The sequence below is a fragment of the Arvicanthis niloticus genome, chromosome 2 (assembly GCF_011762505.2).
Source record: "Arvicanthis niloticus isolate mArvNil1 chromosome 2, mArvNil1.pat.X, whole genome shotgun sequence".
NCBI lineage: Eukaryota > Metazoa > Chordata > Mammalia > Rodentia > Muridae > Arvicanthis > Arvicanthis niloticus.
The window spans coordinates 46,524,859-46,543,396 of record NC_047659.1 but is presented as its reverse complement, the minus strand read 5'-3'; the positions used below and the strand labels follow the sequence as shown (position 1 = coordinate 46,543,396).

Genomic DNA, 18,538 nt, shown 5'->3' with positions numbered 1-18,538 from the left:
CACACACTGTGAGAAAGGATTTTTTTTTTTAAAGTTGATGATGTAAAGTTAGGTTGTAGAAGTCCAAAAGCCTGTATAACCAACACTGACTTATATGTTCTGAACTTTCTTGAAAATGGAATTGAAAAGTGGAAGTTCCCTAGTACATCCAGCAGCCTTGGTGTCCTTGATGCCAAGGTCCTGACCCTGACTGGCCAGGCTCCCATCAGGTGATAGGGTGAGGGAGAACAGTCTCTTCTCTAAATGGGGCCCCCCTCTTTGTGGATTGAACTTTGTGGGGCCCTGTTGATTGAACTTGTCATCTCCAGCCTCAGCCTCTTTAGTAGCTTGTGTTACAGGCTTTCTCCAGTGGGCTAGACCTCCTCCTGCCCCACAGCTGTGTGTCATGTGCACATTCTGGACCCTTTGCTTTTCAGTGGGACCTTATCTCATGCTTTGAAGAAATCCCTGTTATTTGGGAAGGTAGATGTTTATTAAAGGCAAAAATTTTCAACATGAAGCCTCAAGTTCAAAGGGCAGAGTGTTATAGACTGTTTGCCATATAAAAAAAACCAAGTCAGTCATGAGAAACTGCTTCCAGTGTGGATAACGGAAAGGGACATTGTTGTTTCAAGACAGTTTCCCGTGTCTCCAGCAGGCCTTAGGCTCACTCTGTAGCAGAGGAGGATGTGACCTTGACCCATTGACCTTCTTGTTTCCTCCTCCCGAGAACTGGGACTACAGGGCGAACCACCTGTACAGCCCAGCTAGGAAGATTTTGTAAATTGGGAACATCTAAAATTAGGGGTTTTTATTTTGCCATCTGTACTTGGGACAGTGCCTAACACAAAAGTATTTGTTGAGAGCCAAGTGTGGTGGTACAAGTCTTTAATCCTAGCACTTGGGAGGTAGAGGCAAATGGATCTCCGAGGCAAGCCTGCTCTGCATAGCAAGTACTAGGCTGGCTAGAGCTAGAATGAGGCCATCTCTACCCCCAAACTCCCACCCAGCCCACCAGAAGGTTTTGTTGAGACTTATTAGCATAGCTGGAGTAAGAGCATCCTTGCTGGGCACAAATGTAAAACAGCACAGATGAGGGTATCGAAGGCATTTTCCGGAAATGGCCAATAATATTTTTGTTTGTCTTTGTTTGGGGGTATTCTTTGGATCTTCAGGAGATCTGTGAAAGATAAGGTTGGAATGGTAGAGGACAGAGGTGGGGTGAGAACAAGTTTTCTTGTGGTGCCGGAGCCGCAGCGACATTGTAGAGACTGGATTTGATGACAGTACCCAGGATAGATTAGCAGCAGCAAAGGGCCAGTGAGAAACACTATGAAGGAAGAATAAAGAGAAATTGGCAGAATAAAGGACATGGAGAATTTGGTTTTGAAGTTTTGAACTTAGGTCGATAAACCCCAGGGCTCACTGGCCACTGAGAGAGACTATCTCAAAAAGCAAGACAAATGACCCTTAGTAATGACAGCTGAGTTTGTCCTTTGGGCTCTACGAGTGCATGTTCATTTTCTCTCTCTCTCTCTCTCTCTCTCTCTCTCTCTCTCTCTCTCTCTCTCTCTCTCTCAAATACACACACACATACACACACACAGATGTGCTATAAGAGTTTGAAAAGTTAGCATAAAATAAAAGATAAATTATCTCAAGTTTTATATTGAATTTTGTTTTAAACTGATTAACATGTTGGATATTTTGAGTTAAATGGAAAAACTTATTTTAAAAAATTTTTAACCTGTTTTGTTTATTTTGTTCTGTTTTTCTGAGACCAGGTCTCCTTATGTAGAGCTAGTTGGTCACAAACTCCAAATCCTCCTGCCTCAGCCTCCCTGGTGCTGGAATTACAAGTTTCTTTTTACTTACAGGGTTTTTTTTTGTTTGTTTGTTTGTTTGTTTTTTTGTTTTTTTTGTTTTTTTTTTTTGTTTGTTTTGATTTTGGTTTTGGGTTTTTTCATTTAATTTTATTGAGGAGGGTGAGATAGGTTTTCACATTATAACCCCAACTGTCCTAGAACTGCCTGTGTAGCCTTTGCTGGCCTCAAACTCATGAGCAATCTTCCTGCCTCAGCCTTTTGAGTAACAAGGTTATAGTGTGAGCCATACACAGTAACTTTTCTCACTTAAAAAAATACATTAAGTAGAAAACCTGAAATTCATATTATATTTCTTTACAATTTACAAAATACAAATTAAACTGCCTTGACTGTCATTTTCGATGTCTGGTACTGTAGACTTGGAGAACTCGATGCTTTGCTAGACCGTGACAGCTCCAGAGAAATTCCTGGCTGTCAAGTGCATGGTATTTCCTACATCCCCAACCACTAGATAAACCATCCGTTCTCCTTGCATCTGCTGCACAGGATTCCTGCTCCCTGCCCTTTATATTCTGCCTCATCAAGGACTCTTGGAAATCTATCATCATTTGGTCCCAGAGGGCTTGGGCTTTGAAGGACTGGAGAGTTCTGTTTCTCTCAGCTACAGAGGTGGTCCAGAGTTTTCCATATGAAAAGCATCTAGGAACTGCTATCAGCATCCTGGGGTAGCAGCTCTAAATCTAGTCCAGTGCCTGGATGACTTGCCCTCTGCAAGAGAACCTTATTCAAGTGGCATTTTAACATGACACCTCAATATTTAAAAGGTGAAAACACAGGCATGGTGATACACTTGCATAATCCTAGCACAGTAGAGGTTAAGACATGTGGCTTGCTGGGAATTAAAGGCCAGCCTGGGCTACCTTATCTAAACAAAACAAAACAAAACAAAACAACCAAAAACAAAAACAAAAACCAAACAAACCCAAGGTGGATGGATGGTTGGACGAAGTGGACAAGACCTAGGACATCCGTGTCTTCCCCTCCTTTTCTCCTCTACTTCTCACACGCTCTGGGAGTCAAGAAGCTTCTTGGGGCTCATGTCTGGATGGCTTTCTTTTTCCATAGTGTGCTTCCATGGGGGTCCAGGCTGCACTCGGGTACCTGTGACAACAGTAAGAGTAGCCCTAAGGAGCAATGAAGGCCACTGTTGTCCTCATCCCTCTGCATAGCCTCTGCCATCTGCTTTCTCCCTTCCTTTCCTTTTTATTTTTAAAGTGTATTAGTGGGCTGGTGAGATGGCTCAGTGGTTAAGACACTTCCCACCAAGCCTGAATCCAAGTGCTGGCACCACATGGTAGAAGGAGAGAATCCACTTCTGCAGGCTGTGCTTTGACTGCTTTACACCACTTTTCTCACACATTCACACCCACAAACACACATATACACACATACACTTCATACACACACCACATATACACATCACACACACATACATTCACATACGACACACACACTCTCATAAGCACACATGCATACACACATACACTGACACCCACAAATACTCACACACATACACTTGATACACATACTTCATACACACACCACATACATAACACACACACCACATGCAACCAGTCAATAAGTGTGACTTTCAGCATTTATTATTGCTACTGTCATTTTGGCCTTTTGGAGACAGGTCTCATTTGGAGCCCAGATGGGCCTCACATGCCATCTCTGTTTCAGCGTCCTGAGTGCTGCAGTACAGGCTGATTAGCACCGCTACACCCAACTTGGGTTTTGATTTTCAGAAGATTTATAAGTTTATTCTCTTTTTTCCTGCAAGTCCACAGTTCTATCTAAAATCACTCATTTTCCTCCTTCTTTCAGAATGTGTTTCTTGTTTTGACACATTTGACTTTTTAAAATGACGTCTCTAGAAAAATACAGTTTATTACATGGATCAGCATATGTAGATAGTACATGCACATATAAAATAAGACTGAGGGTGGAATAGTTAGTTTTTACCATGTAAGCTGTGTGTGCACCCATGTTTTCTGGTTTATTTGTGTGTGTTTCTTTCTGTTTCTATTTCTAAATATTATTCAGACTAGCAAAATTGACTTTATGACTCTCCAAACGGTTATGACCTTTAGTTAAGAAAACACAGAGCTAAGTCATTCTCTGGAGATTCAAGGTAAGACCTGGATGTTGCAACATGACTTGTTACATAAATCATGGGAAAATGGACCATTTCCAGGATCTGTGGATGGCATGAGTTTTTCTTCATTATGTAATCTTCCTTATGTAATTATTATATTTACTATCTGAGTCCATACCATGTTCTATCCTTAGATCTTTAGTACAGTTAATAATAAATATTTCCTCTAGCATGATTTACCACAAGAGACACTGTCTAGGCATGGAGAACACAGACTCAATGGTTCCCTAACTTTGAGAAGCCATTTAATCCATCCCTTGCTCAGTTTTTAAATCTGAGATAGGATAATAATGTAATAATTACCTATCAGGTATTGTAAGGATTAAATGACTTTATATATAATGTAAAATATTACTGCATGCACAGTAAATAAGAAACATGCCACCTAAGGATTAATAAGACTAAAGTCTTATTAGTATTATGATTTATGTAGACTTTATTTATACAGCTGTTTTTATGGTCATTATTAGACTATGATTTTGCAGAGAACTTAGATCTGTTTCATAGCAGTAATCTCTGTACAATGGGTACCCAATAACCATAACCTAGTAATAAATGCATGTAGAAATAGGAAGATCCAGTTCCTGACTACCTGAAGTTTACTAGACTGAAAATTAATGCAGTGCCTAAAGGCAGGCTTCAGAGGCCAAAAGGTCTAAATTCCCATCACCAGTCCATCCCTGTCCAGTAGGTTTCAGAGTCTAGGAGATCTGGATTCATACCCAGTGTCTCTCACTGTCAAGTGAACTTCAGAGTCCAAGAAATCTGGATTCAAACCTGGTGTCTATCCCTGTTCAGCTATGTGAGCAGGTTCACTCATGGAATGCCTTTGTTTAAAGAAAAATTCAAGTACAGCTCTTAGCAACTCTGACTAGAACTCACTAAAGGCATCCATATCGCCACCATCAGGTGGAGAATTGAGATGCATAATTATGAGGAAACAAGACAAAAGAAATGTCACTATCTGGTGATTGACCCAGTGCTGAGCCCACTTTGTGTGCAGGCAGACTTTGACCTGAGTTTTGAACGATGAGACATGCTGAGTAGAGTTTTCTTTTCTTTTCTTTTCTTGTCTTTTCTTGTCTTTTCTTTTCCATTCCTTTCTCTTCTTTTCTTTCCTTTTCCTTCCCCTCCCTTTATTCCTCTACCCTTTCTTTCTTTCTTTCTTTCTTTCTTTCTTTCTCTTCTTCCTTCCTTCCTTTCTTTCTTCCTTTCTCTCTCCCTCCCTCCCTCCCTCCCTCCCTCCCTCCCTCCCTCCCTCCCTCCCTCCCTCCCTTCCTTCCTTTCTTTCTTTCTGGTTTAGTTTTATTTTATGTGTATGAGTGTTTGCCTCCGTGTATATCTCTATACCATATGCCTGATGTCCATGAAGGCTAGAAGAGAATGTTGGATCTCTAAGAACTGGAGTTACAGACATTTGTGAGCCCCGACACGGGTGCTGGGAACCAAACTCAAGTCCTCAGGAAGAGTAACCAGTGTTTTTAACCCCTGAGACATATCTCTAGCCTCTAGTCTATTTGAAGCACTCAGATAGACCTGCTTAGTCACACGACATGTTTCATATCTTAAACAGAATGTTGTAATAAAAGGAATATTGAGGGACTTGGTTAAATGCCTGCCTAGTACACATGAGGTCTGGGTTCAATTCCCAGTACCATAAGAAAGATCAGAGAGAATGTCTTAGGCTTTTATTGCTGTGAATCAGCATCATGGTCAAGGCAACTCCCTTAAGGAAAAACATTCAATTGGGGCTGGCTTACAGTTTCAGAGATTTAGTCCATTATCATCATGGTGGGAAGGTTGGTAGCATCCAGGCAGGCATGGTACTGGACAAGGGGCTAAGAGTTCTACATCTTGATCCACAGGCAACAGAAGGGGGACTGTGTGCCACACTGGGTGTAGCTTGAGCATAGATCTCAAAACCCATCCCCACAATGGCATGCTTCCTCCAATAAGGCCACACCTCCTAATAGTGCCACTCCCTGTGGGCCAAGCATCCAAACACATGAGTCTATGGGACCCAAACTACCGCAGGGAGGAAATACTTAGGACAATCAATTTGGCTCTTTTTCCGGTATACAAAATTTAACCATTACGGTACATGGGACATCCATTATCCTCACTATAGTTTGTGTACAGGTCCATGCTCCATACTAGACTAGGATCTGTGGAGCAGCCAAGACGACATAATCTATTTCATAGATACGCAAGGGCCTTTCAGGTAAAGAAGATGAAGTGAAACTGAAAAATAAAGTATTCCTTCTTCAACACATTTCTTCAGTGGGTGGAAAATTAGTAAAAACTAAGCAGAACTGTACCAGCAGCAATCCCCAAAAGACCATACAGACAGAAAACTAGTGACTGAGGAAATTATAAATTATCAGCTCTTACATGACTCAGTGGTATTTGAGCCACCTATATCCCTGAGAAGCCATCCGGGGTAGGACAGTTAATTGGCAGACTACAGGACTTCTTCCTGGTACTCAGCAGGCATTGGCAGAGGTTGCCTGAATCCTTGAAAAGAAACTTAACTCATTGCAGGAGTATTTTTGACCTCCCCAGAGCCCATCATTTTCAGGGCTCTGAGCCCAACTGAGCAATGCAAAGCTCAGAAGACACTCTTTTAGAGATGGAGCCTAGCCTAGGCTAACTAGGCAAGGAGGTACAGCATAGGACCCACATGAACCTTTAAAAATGAACAGCAGCATGGCCATTCAGACTTTGGCCTGGAGAAGGCCAAAGTGCAGCTTTTTTCCTATGCTGCACTTACAGAGATGGGAACCAGCTGCCTCTGCTGAATCATCCAAGTCAACCCTAAAGAGGTCGAAGCCGGTGGGAGGAGTACACCAGCAGAAGGCAGCTCCTCCTCTTCTCGGTTCCTGGTGTTACTACCACCTCCAGTCCCCCCAGAAAGTTGATGACCGCTTCACCAGGACAGCTAGCAATCGGAAAAATGTAAGCTTTAGAGTAGAGTTTGCATTTGGGACAGGCAGTCCTGTGTTGAGGTGGCACCTTCTACTTCTGCCCTGGCCACCAAAGCCCTCAAAAACCTACTCAGAGGCAGTGAAGACAGAACAATGTTAGAGTGGGAAAGATTCTCCCAATGAGATTATCAGCCTTGCCTGACAGACATGCCACCCGGTTTTATCTAAAGACTCCCTGGAACTATTAAAGATAGGGATTACCAGTACTCGGGGCTGCAGTGTTGTGGGTTGCTGCCTTCGACTTCATGGACCACACCAGGAGTGGTGCAGTCTGTGCTCATCGGCTTAAGAACTATGGAGGAAAACGCGTCAATAAAAGATCACTCGACACACCAAGGAAAAAAGCAGGCCGAGGCCCTCATAAAGACTGGGTACTCAATGAGCTCTACCTCCCCTCCCCCATTCCTCCTCACTCCTCATGCCACAGAGAAATGGAGAAGAGCCACAGTGCCAGACTCTAAAATGAAATCACACGGAGAGACAAAAAGGTCTTTGAAATATAGGTAAGTTTACCTACGAAACAAGGAAAAGAGAAGAGAGAGAGGAATGCAGAATGTCTTGTGAGTTAATTTATACCTTCTACATTTTCCTGAAGGAGTCATACATGCCTGCTTCTCAGCATAACTAGTCTCAAATTTACCCATGCTGCCGAATGTATCAATAGTTTGTTCCTTTTTATTGATGGTCATAGATTTGTGATCAGAATATTTTTTATAGTTCCCAAAGTTCAATAATAATCAAAGCAATAAAAATGAACAAAAATTTTATCGTTTTGCCAAAGAAGATACACAGACAGGAAATAAGCGTGTAGAAAGATGCTCAGTGTGACTAGTCCTCAGAGAAATGTAAGTTAGTGAGGTGGAAACACCACCTCATACTCATTAGAATACCCAAATTCAAAATGCCAGCCGTACCAGTGTTTCTGAGAATGTGGAGGGACTAGAACTTTCTACACTACTGGTGGTGACTTAAAGTGACACAGCCACTGGAATATAGTGTGGCAGTTTCTTGAAAAGTTACATGTGTACCTACTATTGATACACACAACATGGGGCTGGAGAAGTGGTTCAGCAATTAAGAGCATTTGAGAATCTTCTAGAGGACCTAAGTTCAGTTCCCAGCACCCATGCTGTTCAGCTCACAACCGTCTGTAACTCCAGCCGCAGAAGGTATAACACCTTCTTCTGACCTCCATTGGTGCTTACACATGTGGCAAACACATACACATGAATATAAATGTTAAAGAATCCAGGGGCTGGAGAGATGGCTTAGTGATTAAGAGTACTGGCTGCTCTTCTAGAGGTCCTGAGTTCAATTACCAACAACCACATGGTGGCTCACAACCATCTACTCATACACATAAAATAAATAAACAAATCTTTTTTAAAATTAAAAAAAAATGAAAAGATATGTGCAACACAGATGGACTTTAACTTGCTGTAATGAGTAAAAGGCTCTGTGGATGGAGAACACAGTAGTCGTCTCCTCTTCCACTTTCAGTTATGCGTGGTTGGTTGCAATCCACACCTATGTATTTGTATTTGTTCCTTCAGTGCATGGTGCCTTCTGTACTATTGTAGAAAACCCACATTAACTTTTAGACATAGGCAGACAGCAGATCAGTGAGTGCTGTCGAGGGTGGTAAGAAGCGAAGGGAGTGGGATGGAGTTTTGTTTTTCAGGTTTTCTTGTCTGTATTTGAGCCATGATGATATCATTATATAGCCATGCTGGCCTCAAACTCTCACTTCTCCTTCCTCATTCCCTCCAGTTCTGGAGCTAGTAGCAGGCACAAGCTACATTTTATATGCATGGCATTTTATATGCACTTTAATTTTAAGGAAAGAATGCCCCTTGCCTATTGCTACCTTTTTCTGCCTGGTAGTCCATTATACATTTTTTAGTACAGATTAGAACCCCTCAACAATTTTGGGGTTTACCCCATCATCTTCATCAATGATTGACAGCTCAGCACCTAATGCATAATATTTTTTGCAATAAATATTTAATGAGAGAGATCAAGACTTTGGGCTCCTTAAGCTAGCCTCATCCCATTGTATTTAGAAGTGATGGCTTCAGTATTTTTTATGTTATATCTGTTAGTCACTTAGTCCTAAGTAAGAAGCTGACTTACTAATAACAGTAATCAACTGAGATATTTAATATGGCTAAAAAGAGAAGTGGGCATCCGGAGTCAGTAAGTTAGCATAAATAGTGGAAAGGAAGGTTTAATTGAAAGCAGTTCACTGATTAGCTGATACACCTGTAACTGTCACAGCTCATCCGTTCGGGGAATCACACTCTTGCACTAATTAATGTCTTTGAAATCATGACACTTCTTACAGTTGATGGTATATTACAGTTGTAATTGGAGGAGTTTTTTTTTCCTCTTACAGGTACAGAGAATAATAGCATCATAGTTTGAGGAAACAGAATAATTATAATTTCAATCACTTAATTGGAATACTGTTTTGAGAAGTATTAGTCTTATTTGATTAATATAAAGCAGAGAGACACATACATTAAGATTTATATACAGAATGTTTGTTACATTGTTAGAAAAGCAAGAAAACATTTTGCTACATGGATAAATGGGCAGTGGATAAAGAAAACTGAATCAGCTGGGCGGTGGTGGCACACGCCTTTAATCCCAGCACTTGGGAGGCAGAGGCAGGCGGATTTCTGAGTTCGAGGCCAGCCTGGTCTACAGAGTGAGTTCCAGGACAGCCAGGGCTACACAGAGAAACCCTGTCTCGAAAAAAACAAAACAAAACAAAACAAAACAACAAAAAAAAAAAAAAAAAAAAAAGAAAGAAAGAAAAGAAAAAGAAAACTGAATCTGAATCAGGAGGAAATACCTGTGAGCTCTGGGAGAAATGCCCAATAGTAAAAGAAATATCAGTTGAAACAGTAAAACACTTTGTAGATACACAGTATCCCTTCCAAAGGCAACACTCTTGATGACTTTGAAGACAACTTGGTCTGCTAGTAAATTCCAGGTTACATACTGAGACCTTGTCTCAAAAATCAAACAATTAAACCAGAAACAATAAGATACCTTCTAAAATATACTTAATTTGTACATAAAAGAAGGGGAAGGAAAAATAAAATGAAATGAAACCTAAGATAGCAGACCTGGTAATGTTGTGAATAATACTTCCTTATTACTGAATTCTTTGTCAGTTTCACACATACATGTAGTACACTGATCATACTAACCCTCATCCTCTCTTAATCCCATGCCCACCCTCACTGACCCCTTTCCTTCTTCTGGGTCCCCCCATCCTACTCTCAAGTCTTTCTGTTGTTGTTTTGTGACACACTGAGTTACAGCAGGGCCTTCCTCCTGAGTGCAGGTATGGAGCTGAAGACAATGACTTCTTATTACCCAGTAGCTAGTAGTTCACAGGAGATAGGAAGGCCCCCATGACCTTCCCAGACATGTGCTTTTGACCAGGTTTGCACAGTACCAGGCATGAATTCCCTCCTATGAAGGAGCCTCAAATCTAATGAAAAAAAGAGAGAAAGCATTTGGTATTCTCATAATACTCATACCACTAGGCCATTAATATCTTTTCTCCCTCAGCTGCCTACATAACAGCCTCTGTTGGTTCTATGCAAGCTACTAGGCAAGGAGGAAACTTCCAGTTCAGTCTCAGCTTGATTTCTCTTTGTCCAGCTACAAAGTCGTGTGGTGACTTCAGCCATAGATTTAATATCTAGGTCTAATGAAAAGTCGACCACTAGTGATAGCCTGTATTGTTTTGGAGTCCTTGAGGCTTTCCTATCCAACTCATAGAGAACATCCTGGCACTGGGATTTTTACTTGATCACCCATGGCTTCTGGGATTGGCATTATTCAGCTATGCAGGACACCTCCATACAATCTCTCTCTCTCTCTCTCTCTCTCTCTCTCTCTCTCTCTCTCCATAAACACATACACACATACATGGAACATATATGTGCATATGCTTATATGAGTTTGCTTATAGAGTACTAGGCTCCATGTGACTTATTTGTACATCCCAGGTTTTATAAATTATAATATTGTTTAGATATCTTCTTTACTCTCTCTGCTCCCTTTTTCCTGCCTTACTCTGAATAAATTTAATACTTTGTATTCTCTTCTCTCTATTGGCTCTTTAGCTATACATTTTTTTGCATAACTTCAGGAGTTATTCTAGACCAATAGTTTCAAACACGTTCATCATAGGATCTCTTTATGTTCTTAAGTCACAAGGATCATAAAGATCTATTTTTTATGTGAATTATATTTGTTGATATTTTTCATAGCAGAAATTAAAATGGACACTAAAAGTATTTGTTCATACCAGGGATGTATACCTTGAACTTAAGAGGCAGAGGCAGGTGGATCTCTATGAGTTCAAGGTATCCTGATCTACATAGTGAGTTCCAGGGTAGCCAGGGCTACAAGGAGACTCTGTCTCAAGAAATAATCACCACAATATATATATATAATTTGTGTATATATTTATATATATTTATTTCAAAACAATACTGAAATGTACTTACTAATTCAAATTACATATGTTGAAGAAAATATCTATAAATTCTCAGAAATATAGTGCAGAGATTGTTGCTGTTCTAAGTGTTTGCATGTCTCTTAACATCTGGTTTAGCTGAAGAAGCTGGAGTCTCACATCTGCTTCTGCATTCAAATTTTATAACATGTTGTCTCGGTTGACTTGTATGAAGAAATTTGTCTTCACACAGATATGTAGTTATAAAGTAGGATATTCTAGAGCAATTTAACTTACTTTGGTAATGGGGGTAGGGCCTTGCCATGCCAGGCAGTACTCTGCCATTGAGAGCTACTCCCTTATCCCATTTTATACTCTGTATTTTGAAACTGGCTTTTGCTAAGATGCACAGGCTGGCCTCAAATTTGGTCTGTAGCTAAAGGAGGCCTTAAACTTGCCCTCCTCAGATACCCAACTACCTAGGATTGCAGGTCTGTACCACCAGGTCCAGCTCAAAGCTCTTCTGGGTACTCTAACAAGTATCCGTGGTGATAGTTTCTTAGCTCCAGTGTGGATTGTAAGCCCTGTGAGTAACCTCTCATATTCCGCAGTGTGAGAATCTGTTGGTTCACTTCGGACTTTGGATGGAGTCTTTACTGTTCCTCATTTCATAACATTAGTGTGGATGAACTGAAAGAGATTGGTTTTCTGCTTTATGTAAAACTACCAAAAGTTGACACACTTCATTATACAATATTTGAAATCATATTCATTAATATCACCACCAGTCTCATCAGAAAACTCTAAGTATTAGCTATCAGACTCATGGTAGTAGACACAAATTTTTTAAGATTCTAATTTTTACTCAAATTTTCAGATTTACCATAGGCAACAGATACTGCCATTTGTTTTCCTTGTGAAAACATGTGCCAAATACCCAATTGTAGTTTTATCTGTGATTGTTCTTTTAAGTAAAAATAGCCTTGTATAAAAAAATTAAGTTTGCCTCAGCACCAGACACACAAGAAAGCAGCTGTGTCTATACAGAGCACAGCACACCAGTGCTTCCCCTCAGGTCATCACAGCACAGTGTGCTGAAATTGATATGTATATGAGACCTGCTTTGTTATACTGAATATTAAAAAGAGTGTTTCCAAGCATCATTTTTATTTTAAAATTTATTTTTTGGGTCAGACATGGTGATATACATCTTAAATCCCAAGACTCAGGAGACAGAAGTAGGTGGATCTCTGTGAGTTCAAGGCAGCCTGATCTACATAGTGAGTTCCAGGCTAACCAGGAATATACAGAGAGACCTTGTCTCAATTTAAATAAATAAACAGATAAATAAATAAAGTAACATAAAATTTACATTTTGGTTGCTGGGGGTCAAACCAAGGCTTTGTGTTGTAGCACTGACCTCCTTGGTCCTGTAGGTACTTTCATATTCCCTCCTGAGGGCCTACGGATCTCAGCTTTTAAAAGTTCACCACTCCCATCATCTCCAAATGGAGAGCAAGCCACCACACATGAACCCTCGGGAAACAAACTATACTCATACCATAGCAGTATATCCTAACATCCCTGTTTCAGTCCTTTCATGTCCCTCAGTTTGAATGGTATCTGCACTCCTCTGAGGCATCCTCCAGTGAATTCACTGTCAGCGGCTCATTGTAGACTCTTTACAAAGAATTGCTTCCATTTCTTTGTGGAGATTTCCCCACCCATTCATTCTGACAGTCTTTTCCTTTAGAGCTGTTTCTTTGTAATTGGGCCTCAGAAACCCAGGTAGGTCTAGCACTCACTTGCTGTACTAGGTGAGCACGCCCTGTGCAGCCACGGATTCCCTCGGGCTTCCAGTCCTCCTGAATCCACCTCCGAAGTGCTGAGGTCTCAGGTGTGCACACCTGCCATGCCTGATTTTTGCAGTCTGGGGTCAAACCCAGAGTTTCCTGCACAGTAGGTACACAGTTTACAAGTTAAGCTACATCCCCAGCTCTTTGCTTGGTTTTTGTTTTGTTTTTTCAGTGTAGCAAAGTTGCATTTTAAAAAAAGGCTTTAATTAGAATTAAGCACAGGCACTAAGAGAGGTAAAGAGAGGTCCATGTGGAGTGGGTCAAAGCCTCTCGAGAGACAGTGTTAGAAGATTCTTTGAATCTTTACATTTTAAAGCTATTTAAAAGTTATTGGATACTGATTCCTATTCTGATAATGATGTTCCTTAAGTCTCTGTTTATCGTCTGCTTTGTTACTTTATTGACATGTTTAAAATCACGTGTTACTGTGTGATGGCTATCCTGAGTGATAACTTGCATGGAGTCTGGTTGTGTTATCTCCTTCAAAGATGAATTCTTGTCAGCTAGGTTCCCACCAAATGCTACTTGGGTCAGATTCAAGTTGATTTGTTTTATTTGCTTTGTTTTCTTGCTGAGTAGCCCAGGTGGCCTCAAACGTGGGATTCTCCTGCCTTAGCATTTGAAGTGCTAAAATCACATGCCCTAAGACAGTGGTTCTCCACAATGCTGCCACCCTTTAATACAGTCAATCCCTCATGTTGTGGTGACCCCCACTATAAAATTATTTTGTTGCTACTTTATAACTGTAACTTGGCTACTGTTATGAATCAGAACATAAAATGTCTGATACACCAAATATGCAGATATGCAAATATCTGATATTGAGGCCCTCAGGTTGAGAACCCCTGCACTAAGGCTTTCTTTTAAGTGTTGTTAGAGTGAGTCTTTCTCAAGACTCTCCGGTGTCTAGTGCAATTCTTAATACTTTAGCACACGTCCTTAACCAGCTGCCTGAGGTGCCAAGACTGCTCCACTCTGCAACTCTAGTGCCCCTACACATGAACATTGCTGTGTTTCTCTGCTCAGTTCTCTTTTCTCCGCCCTTATCCCCAGAGTCCTGTCTTTCTGCCAACTTTCCTGGAGTCACACTCCCTGTGGCCAAACAGACAATAACAGCCCAACAACCTAGAAAAGCCCTGTGCAGGCTGCCGGTGCCTGGCCTCTGCCCAGCAGCGTCTTGAGCGTTCTGCTGCACAGAGCAGCTCTGGTCTTGCTGCTCAGGAAGACAGCTGGCTAATGCGTGGGCTCCACTCTGCTCCACCACAGATGATTATTTCTTAGATGGGATTCCTGGTGACTGTGCTGACTTACCCTTTGTATTTCTCTTCCCTTAGGGGTCATAGTCTTACACTGTCTAGTCCAGTACCCAAAGCATTTACTTCATATATTTTGCTCAGCTTTATAATTTTTTATAGCAGGAGATTGAGCCCACTACCAGGTGTACTGTTGTAGATAGAATCAAGTCCTGAACAGCTAATTTAATTTATACATATAATGAAGGTCTTATAGACATATAGAAAAAACAACTTCGTTATGGAATTAAGAATTATTTTAAAAGGTTTAGACTGAAACTGCTAAGCACTTTCTTTTTTAAGATTTATTTATTTTATTTATATGAGTGCACTGTTGCCATCTTCAGACACACAAGAAGAGAGCGTCAGGCCCCATTGCAGATGGTTGTGAGCCACCGTGTGGTTGCTGGGAATTGAACTCAGGACCTCTGGAAGAGCAGTCAGTGCTCTTAACCACTGAGCCATCTCTCTAGCCCAACTATTTCTTTTCTTTAACCATAAGTTTTAAAAAAAAATTTCTAATCACCTTATACATTTGTCAGATTTGTCATTAAGTTATATGTGGACAGGGTGGCACACACCCAGTACTCAAGAGGCTAAGGCAATGTATTGAAAGTCTTTGAAGTAATAAATTACAACAAATGAGTTTACTAAATAACATGAGGTTTAAATTATTTATTTATTTACTTTTAGACATGGTCTCACTATTCAGTCCTGGCTGGTCTGAAACTTACTATGTAGACCAGGCTGGCATTGAACTCCCAGAGATCTGCCTGCCTCTGCCTTCCTAATGCTCTGATTAAATATGTATGCTACCACACCTGGCAAAAAGGCAGATTCTAAAAGTATGGATATATAATTATGTCTGTTTAAAGTTATTATACATATTAAATAAAAATTCTAAATTATAGAATAATTATGTTAGTGCAAATTATTATACACATTGAATAAATATTCTGAATTGTGAAATAATAATTATGTTAAAACACAGGATTAGGAAACTTTTAAATTGTCTTTAATGTTTTAAAGCTCCTTAACTTGAGATAAAAATTTTAAAGCATTATTAAGCATTCTTTGAGCATGTTTATGCTTGACCAGGCATCGTGGCCCTGCAATGTCAGCATGTGAAAGGTAGAACTCTGTGAGTCTGAGGCCAGCCAGGGCTACATAGTAAGAACTTGCCTAGCTAAATAAATAAATAAATAAATAAATAAATAAATTCCTACTTGTTAAATATTTTAAGTGTCTGCATACGATCCCTTTGAGCCACCATAAATGTTGATTCTCCTATCACTATCACTAAAAATAGTGTTTTTTGTTAACTTAAACTCCTAAAACTTTGTATGCAAATTTTTATAGCCCTCACCTTGCAAAAGTTTTATCCAGAGTTTAATGTCTCCCACCAGGACAAAGTTTAGTTAATAACTTCATTTTAGTTTAGTCCTGCTTCATTCTCACAGTAGCCCTTAGAGAAAGGCTGTAAGGTTGGATCCCAGCCAGTGGGAGAAGACTCAGTCACTACTGTCTTAGAATGAAAACCAAGCAAACTCCCACACCCCACCCACACACTGCCCCACTGCCCCACCTCCATGTCCTAGCTCCTTCTACAAGCAACATACCCTCTGATCTGACAAAGTTTCCAGAGATTCGTTGACTGGAATGCCTGAGACCTTGAACTTACCTGTAACACGCTGAGGTTCTCTCCAGGTAGTTGGAATTATAGTTAGTGTTCCTGTACTTTCCTGCACAGAACTTCCTTTTGGGGGGAATAAATTCCAAGGATGCAATTTATGAACCAAACAGTAGAAACTACATTTCCGTTGGTTGTTAAGCACCTGGCCCTTTGTTTTGCTGACTGGTCTCTTTCCTGAATTCTCTGGTTGTATCTGCCACTTATAGAAGCTTGAATATCCTTACTGCTACTGTTGGGTTTTCCTGTAGAAAACCAACTTCTGCTGGCAAGAGCTGCTCTGAAGCAGTGAGTCTGGGGAGTCCCCGTAAGGATAGCAGAGTCGTGTGTAGCTACTGAGGGCAACTGTCCAGTGGGGAACTCTGTTCCACAAAGCAAAGTGTGTCATACTGTCTTCACTTTGCAGTTAAGAAAATGAAACAACCTAAAGAACAGTATGAGGACGTTAAATAACTGAGTCTGTTAAACGCTTGAGGAACAGGAAGTTAAACTCACAGTCTAACACAAGTGTCTTAAAGATGACCACACACACTCTCGTTGATGTAGGACTTGATTGGGCATGCTCAGTTAGGTTTGTTTTTGTAAACAGTCTCTCTTGATTCAGCCTCAGACTTCTATGTAGCTGAGGCTGGCCCTGAAGCACTGACTCTCCTGTCTTTTTATTATTGATGTTGCACTTTAAGAAATGGGTCTCACCATGCTGTGCAGACCGGCTCCTGCTTCAGTCCTCGTGAGTATTCTGGGCAACTGGCATGTGCACCCTGCCACAAGTGTTCTGTTTTCTTCTGTATATATTGTGGAAGTTACAGATAATTAACTCATTCCCAGCCTTAGCAATAGTTTTTAAATGACTGACTTGTTGATTTCAGTGTTATGATTGTCACATCAAATCTTTATATATGTGCATATAAATAGAATGTAAAGTACAGTTGCCAGCCAGTTTATATGTGATCATTCCTCCATAGTAACTAAATAAAAACAAAAGTCTATTCTAATTCCATTCTTTAAAACAAATGAGAAAGACGCTCAGTGATAGTTGGTTTGTGATTGGTTTTTTTAAAAAATACTTGTGGTTGAATTTCATATGTGAAATTCTTTTATGTTTTTATTTGCTTTTTCTAGAGAGACCTCAGCTTTTTGCTTTTTTTTTTTTTTTTTTTTTTTTTTTTTGAACAGACCTGTGTACAATGATTTGTGTCTGTAATCCCAGCATTCAGGGGACTGAGATGGGAGAATTGCTACAAGTTGGAGGCTGAAGGCTGCTTGGGCTTCACAGCAAGATACTGTCTTTTCTTTTTTTTTTTTTTTTTTTTTTTTTGGTTGGGATGGGGGAGAGGAAAGAATGAACCAGTTTCTCACCTTTCCATAGGGGTATTTATAGCTAGGTAAGTAGGTCACTGGAATATACTCACATATCTGATTGCATAAACAGCACTTGGAATAGAACCACGATTCTCACTGTGCCACCCAAGGTGACTGGTTGTCCTGCCATATCACCCCCTCTTTCCTAGACATTCATGGGTCCACAGTCGAGCCTGACGCGCAGCTCATGTCCAGGTCACAAGAGTTTTCAGTGTCTCCCTGCACTCTTCCTTCTATTTTCCATTGCTACCTCCTTAGCACAAGGGTTCCTCACCCCGACCAAAGCAGTCTGACGGATGTCCTGCAGTTCCTCCCACTCATTGTCTTGCTCGGTTCTCCACATTCTCTGGAGTCCCCGAAACCCAACTCTCAACTTCACCTGCAGCCATCACAGAGAACCGGGCAAAGCAGACCTTTTCAGTGATCTGTGTACATTCCGACGGCGCTGCCATCTTTTATGGGAAGAGTGGCTGCCCTGCTGCCTTTCTTCCAACTCACACCCAAGCCCAGCTCTCTGTTCCTCCTGCTTTCCCAGATAACATTAGTGGCTGAGCCACCATTTCCACCCATTGGTGCTAACCTACCAACACCACTGCAGCACCATGCCTGTTCTCTCTCTTGGTAAGCCTTGGCAGAGGGGTGGGAAGATGGACTTCGACATGACCTGAATCTGGGTTTGAATTCAGTTTGCACCTGGTTATATTTCTACTTCCTCATATAAAATGAGCTGGATTAGAACCCTTTCACAGAAGCTTTGAGAAGATCAAATAAGATAAATATGTATGAAATTCGTTTGTATGATACTTCTGACATGTAATAAGTAATAAATGACAGTGATTTCTATAGTGATT

The 18,538-nt window shown here is 40.7% G+C and overlaps 1 protein-coding gene and 1 long non-coding RNA gene across 2 annotated transcripts in view; one reads left to right on the top strand and one right to left on the bottom strand.

Annotated features, from left to right (window-relative positions):
- Mettl8 (methyltransferase 8, tRNA N3-cytidine) overlaps positions 1-18,538 on the top strand; it is a 91,617-nt gene that overhangs the window by 39,837 nt on the left and 33,242 nt on the right.
- Positions 112-16,764, bottom strand: LOC143441332 (uncharacterized). The gene is made up of 3 exons (XR_013108635.1): positions 16,317-16,764; positions 2,788-2,966; positions 112-1,309 (listed from the first exon to the last, which is right to left on the bottom strand). It is a non-coding gene; the product is annotated as an uncharacterized LOC143441332 (long non-coding RNA).